We start from the raw sequence: 6,201 nt of genomic DNA on the forward strand, positions 1-6,201 counted from the left end.
CGAATGGCCCAATTCTGACAATCATGTCCTCAATCACGCCTTATGGGTATTTAGTAGAACCATCAGCAAGTTGGAGACATATCCGGGTTGGTTTAACTTCTTCAGTTAAGCCAAGCTTCCTGATAGTGGATGCAGGTATTAGGTTGATGCTTGCCCCAAGATCGCATAAAGCTGTCTTGGTGCAATTATCTTCTAATATGCATGGTATCAGAAAGCTTCCAGGGTCTTTAAGCTTTTCAGGAAAGCTCTTCAGAATGACTGCACTGCATTCTTCAGTGAGGAGAACTCTTTCTGTTTCTCTCCAATCCTTCTTATGACTCAAGATCTCTTTCATGAACTTGGCATAAGAAGGTATTTGCTCAAGTGCTTCTGCAAATGGAATCTTTATTTCAAGAGTCCTGAGGTAATCTGCAAAGCGAGCAAATTGCTTATCCTGCTCCTCTTTCCAGAGTTTTTGAGGATAAGGTATCTTGGCTTTATATTCTTCAACCTTTGTTGCTGTAGGTTTATTGCCTACAGAAGTGGTTGAAGAAGCCTTTTTAGAGGGGTTGTTATCAGCATTTGTGTGTGTCTGATCCCTCACTGGCACTTGAGTGCCAGAGTTAGAAGCTGGAGTGAAACTGGACGCCAGCTCCTTGTCTGCTCCTGGCGTCTGAACGCCAGAATTGTGCCCTTTTTGGGCGTTCAGCGCCAGATCCTACCCATTTTGGGCGTTCAACGCCAGATCCTTGCCCATTTCTGGCGTTGAACGCCAGTCCTGCTGTATTTCTGGCGTTGAACGCCAGTTTTGGCCATGGTCTGGGCGTTCAGCGCCAGCCTTCCACCAATTTTTTGGTGTTTTAGCGCCAGAATTATTTTTCCCTGGGCTCTTACTGTCCTCAGGTGAATTTTGGGTGGTTTGCTCATTTCTTAGCTTTTTGCTGCCTTGAGGTGGGGTATTTAATGTTTTCCCACTTCTTAGTTGAACTGCTTGGCATTCTTTTGCTATTTGCCTTGACAGCTGCTGCTTTGTTTGCTTAAACTGTTCGTCCATATGTATATTAGCCATCCTTGTCTCTTGTAACCTGTCTTTAAATTCGGCTAGCTGCTTTGTTAGAAAGTCCAATTGCTGATTGAATTCAGCAGCTTATTTTACAGGACTGAGTTCAGCAGTTACTGTTTTAACCTCTTCATTCATGGAAGGGTTGTTGCTTAGGTACAGATGCTGATTCCTGGCAACTGTATCAATGAGCTCTTGAGCCTCTTCAATTGTCTTTCTCATGTGGATAAATCCACCAGCTGAGTAATCTAGAGACATCTGAGCTCCTTCTGCAAGCCCATAGTAGAAGATGTCTAACTGAACCCACTCTGAAAACATTTCAGAGGGGCATTTTTCGTAGCATCTCTCTGTATCTCTCCCAGGCATCATAAAGAGATTCATTATCTCCTTGTTTAAAGCCTTGGATATCCAGCCTTAGCTATGTCATCCTTTTTGGAGGGAAATATTGATTTAGGAATTTTTCTGTCAGCTGTTTCCATGTCCTTATGCTGGCCTTAGGTTGGTTATTCAACCACCTCTTAGCTTGATCTTTTACAGCAAATAGAAACAGTAATAGTCTGTAGACATCCTGATCTATTTCTTTATCATGTACTGTGTTAGCAATCTGTAGAAACTGTGCCAGAAACTCTGTAGGTTCTTCCTGTGGAAGACCGGAATACTGGCAACTTTGCTGCACCATGATAATGAGCTGAGGATTCAGTTCAAAGCTACTGACTCCAATGGAGGGTATGCAGATACTACTCCCATATGAAGCAGTAGAGGGGTTAGAATATGACCCCAGAGTCCTCCTGGACTGTTCATTTCCGCTTAGGTCCATGATGGAGAAAGGGAGATGATGTAAAATAGAAAAAATATTTTTATTTATTTATTTATATATTTATTTCGAAAATGAAATAAATTAAAATAAATAAAAATTGAGTGAAGATTTTCGAAAAACTGAGGAGAGAGAAAGTGGTTAGGAAGTTTTGAAAAGGATATGATGAATTTTTTTTTAAAAAAAAATTTTAAATTTTGAAATAAAAAATATGAATTTTTAGAAATATATTTCGAAAAATTGTTTTTAAAATAGAGAGAAAAGATATTTTTGATTTTTAAGAGGAAAGAGAAAAACAATAAGATAGCACAAGATTTAAAATTTTTAGATCTAATGCTCCTTATTTTCGAAAATTTTGGAGGGAAAACACCAATGAACACCAAACTTAAAATTTTTTTGAAAACCAAAATAAATTTTTCGAAAATCAAGGGAAATCAACAGGAAAACACCAAACTTAAAGTTTGGCACAAAATTTAATAGAGAAAATATTATTTTTGACAAAGATTTTAAAAAGAGTGTACCAAACTGCCACGGGCTTAGACTAACGCTCTAGCCAATTGAGTTATGAATGTAACACTTGTTTTGAAGAAGTATTTTAATTTTTTTTGAAAACTAATGTTTTGAAAAGGCACAGAAAAACAAGAAGAATCACAAAACAAGAAAAACCAGAGATCAAACAAGAAAAGTCAATAAATAAAAAATATAATTTTCGAAATTTTTTTTTTGAAAAGGAAAATAAGGATTCTAAAATTTTAACCAAAAACAATAATAAGAGACTCTAAACCAAAAAGAAAAATTTTTTCTAATCTAAGCAACAAAATAATCCGTCAGTTGTTCAAACACGAACAATCCCCGGCAACGGCGCCAAAAACTTGGTGCACGAATTATGAATCACACTTTTCACAACTCGTACCACTGACCAGCAAGTGCACTGGGTCGTCCAAGTAATACCTCATGTGAGTAAGGGTCGAATCCCACGGAGATTGTTGGTTTGAAGCAATCTATGGTTATCTTGTAAATCTTAGTCAGGAAGTCAATTATGTTTATCAGTTGAATTGCAAATAAACAATAGAGCATGGATTAAAGGTTACTTGTTATGCAGTAATGGAGAATATGTTGGAGTTTTGGAGATGCTTTGTCTTCTGAATATCTGCTTTCCTCTGTCTTCTTGTTCACGCACGCACGTCCTCCTATGGCAAGCTGTGTGTTGGTGGATCACCGTTGTCAATGGCTACCTTCCATCCTTCCAGTGAAAACTACGCTCACGCGCTCTGTCACAGCACGGCTAATCACCGGTTGGTTCTCGATCCGGTTGGAATAGGATTTACTATCCTTTTGCGTCTGTCACTAATGCCAGCCTTCAGGAGTTTGAAGCTCGTCACAGTCATTCAATCCTTGAATCCTACTCGGAATACCACAGACAAGGTTTAGACTTTTCGGATTCTCATAAATGCCACCATCAGTCCTAGCTTATACCACGGAGATTCTGATTAAGGAATCTAAGAGATACTCATTCAATCGTATATAGAACGGAGGTGGTTGTCAGGCACACGTTCATGATTTGAGGGAGGTGATGAGTGTCACAGATCATCACCTCCATCACAGTTAAGCGCGAATGAACATCTTAGATAGGAACAAGCGTGTTTGAATGGAAACCAGAAATACTTGCATTAATTCATCGAAACACAGCAGAGCTCCTCACCCCCCAACAATGGGGTTTAGAGACTCATGCTGTCAGAGAATACAAAGTTTAGATCGTAATGTCATGAGATACAAAATAAGTCTCTAAAAGTTGTTTAAATACTAAACTAGTAGCCTAGGTTTACAAAAAATGAGTAGACTATGATGGATGATGCAGAGATCCACTTCTGGGGCCCACTTGGTGTGTGCTGGGGCTGAGATTTAAGTAAGTCACGTGCAGAGGCCATTTGTGGAGTTGAACGCCAGTTTTTGTGCCAGTTTGGGCGTTCAACTCCAGCTTTTGATCCTTTTCTGGCGCTGGACGCCAGAATTGGGCAGAGAACTGGCGTTGAACGCCAGTTTATGTCGTCTATCCTTGTGCAAAGTATGGACTATTATATATTTCTGGAAAGCCCTGGATGTCTACTTTCCAACGCAATTGGAAGCATGCCATTTCGAGTTCTGTAGCTCCAGAAAATCTACTTTGAGTGCAGGGAGGTCAGAATCCAACAGCATCAGCAGTCCTTTTTCAGCCTGAATCAGATTTTTGCTCAGCTCCTTCAATTTCAGCCAGAAAAATATCTGAAATTACAGAAAAACACACAACTCATAGTAAAGTCCAGAAATATGAATTTTTCCTAAAAACTAATGAAAATAGACTAAAAACTAACTAGAACATACTCAAAACTATATGAAATTAACCCCAAAAAGCGTATAAAATATCCGCTCATCAGTTATCCTCATTCAATTGAAGGACCAACTCTCCTCTGTCCACATCAATCACAGCTTTTGCTGTGGCTAGGAAGGGTCTTCCAAGGATGATGGATTTATCCTCATCCTTCCCAGTGTCTAGAATTATGAAATCAGCAGGGATGTAAAGGCCTTCAACCTTTACTAACACGTCCTCTACTTGTCCATAAGCCTGTTTCATGGATTTGTCTGCCATCTCTAATGAGAAACTGGCAGCCTGTACCTCAAAGATTCCCGATTTCTCCATTATAGAGAGTGGCATTAAGTTTATGCCTGACCCCAGGTCACACAGAGCCTTCTCAAAGGTCATGGTGTCTATGTTACAGGGAATTAGGAATTTACCAGGATCCTGTTTCTTTTGAGGTAATTTCTGCCTATCCAATGCATTCAGTTCATTGGTGAGCAAGGGAGGTTTATCTTCCCAAGTCTCATTACCAAATAATTTGGCATTCAGCTTCATGATTGCATCAAGGTACTTAGCAACTTGCTCTTCAGTAATGTCTTCATCCTCTTCAGAGGAAGAATACTTATCAGAGCTCATGAAGGACAGAAGCAAGTTGAATGGAATCTCTATGGTCTCTGTATGAACCTCAGATTCCTTTGGTTCCTCAAAGGGAAACTCCTTAATGGTCACTGAACATCCCAGGAGGTCTTTCTCACTAGGATTCACGTCCTTCTCCTCCTCTCTGGGTTCGGCCACACCAAGTAAGGTAATGGCCTTGCACTCTCTTTTTGGATTCTCTTTTGTATTGTTGGGAGAGTACTAGGAGGAGTTTCAGTGACCCTTTTACTCAGCTGGCCCACTTGTGCCTCTAAATTTCTAATGGAGGACCTTGTTTCATTCATAAAACTTAAAGTGGTCTTAGATAGATCAGAGACTATATTTGCTAAGCTAGATGGGTTCTGCTCAAAATTCTCTGTCTGTTGCTGAGTGGATGATGGAAAAGGCTTGCTATTGCTAAACCTGTTTCTTCCACCATTATTAAAGCCTTGTTGAGGCTTTTGTTGATCCTTCCATGAGAAATTTGGATGATTTCTCCATGAGGGATTATAGGTGTTTCCATAGGATTCACCCATGTAATTCACCTCTGCTATTGCAGGGTTCTCAGGATCATAAGCTTCTTTTTCAGAAGATGCCTCTTGAGTACTGTTGGATGCAGCTTGCAATCCATTCAGACTCTGAGAAATCATATTGACTTGCTGAGTCAATATTTTGTTCTGAGCCAATATGGCATTCAGAGTATCAATTTCAAGAACTCCCTTCCTCTGAGGAGTCCCATTACTGACAGGATTCCTTTCAGAAGTGTACATAAATTAGTTATTTACAACCATGTCAATGAGTTCCTGAGCTTCTGTAGGCGTTTTCTTTAGGTGAATGGATCCACCTGCAGAATGGTCCAATGACATCTTAGATAATTCAGACAGACCATCATAGAATATATCCAGGATGGTCCATTCTGAAAGCATGTCAGAAGGACACTTTTTGGTCAGTTGCTTGTATCTCTCCCAAGCTTCATAGAGGGATTCACCTTCTTTCTGTTTGAAGGTTTGAACATCCACTCTAAGCTTGCTAAGCTTTTGAGGAGGAAAGAACTTGGCTAAGAAAGCCGTGACCAGCTTATCCCAAGAGTTCAGGCTATCTTTAGGTTGAGAGTCCAACCATATTCTAGCTCTGTCTCTTACAGCAAACGGGAAAAGCATAAGCCTGTAGATCTCGGGATCAACCCCGTTGGTTTTAACAGTATCACAGATTTGCAAGAATTCAGTTAAGAACTGAAAATGATCTTCTGATGGAAGTCCATGAAACTTGCAATTCTGTTGCATCAGAGAAACTAATTGAGGCTTTAGCTCAAAATTATTTGCTCCAATGGCAGGGATTGAGATGCTTCTTCCATGTAAATTGGAATTTGGTGCAGTA

General features: G+C 39.8%; 1 non-coding gene across 1 annotated transcript; it reads left to right on the forward strand.

Moving 5' to 3' along the window:
* Window positions 1-5,744: 5,744 nt before the first annotated feature.
* Window positions 5,745-5,852, forward strand: LOC112745099 (small nucleolar RNA R71). The gene has a single exon (XR_003173044.1). It is a non-coding gene; the product is annotated as a small nucleolar RNA R71 (small nucleolar RNA).
* Window positions 5,853-6,201: the final 349 nt, after the last annotated feature.

The sequence above is a fragment of the Arachis hypogaea genome, chromosome 14 (assembly GCF_003086295.3).
Source record: "Arachis hypogaea cultivar Tifrunner chromosome 14, arahy.Tifrunner.gnm2.J5K5, whole genome shotgun sequence".
NCBI lineage: Eukaryota > Viridiplantae > Streptophyta > Magnoliopsida > Fabales > Fabaceae > Arachis > Arachis hypogaea.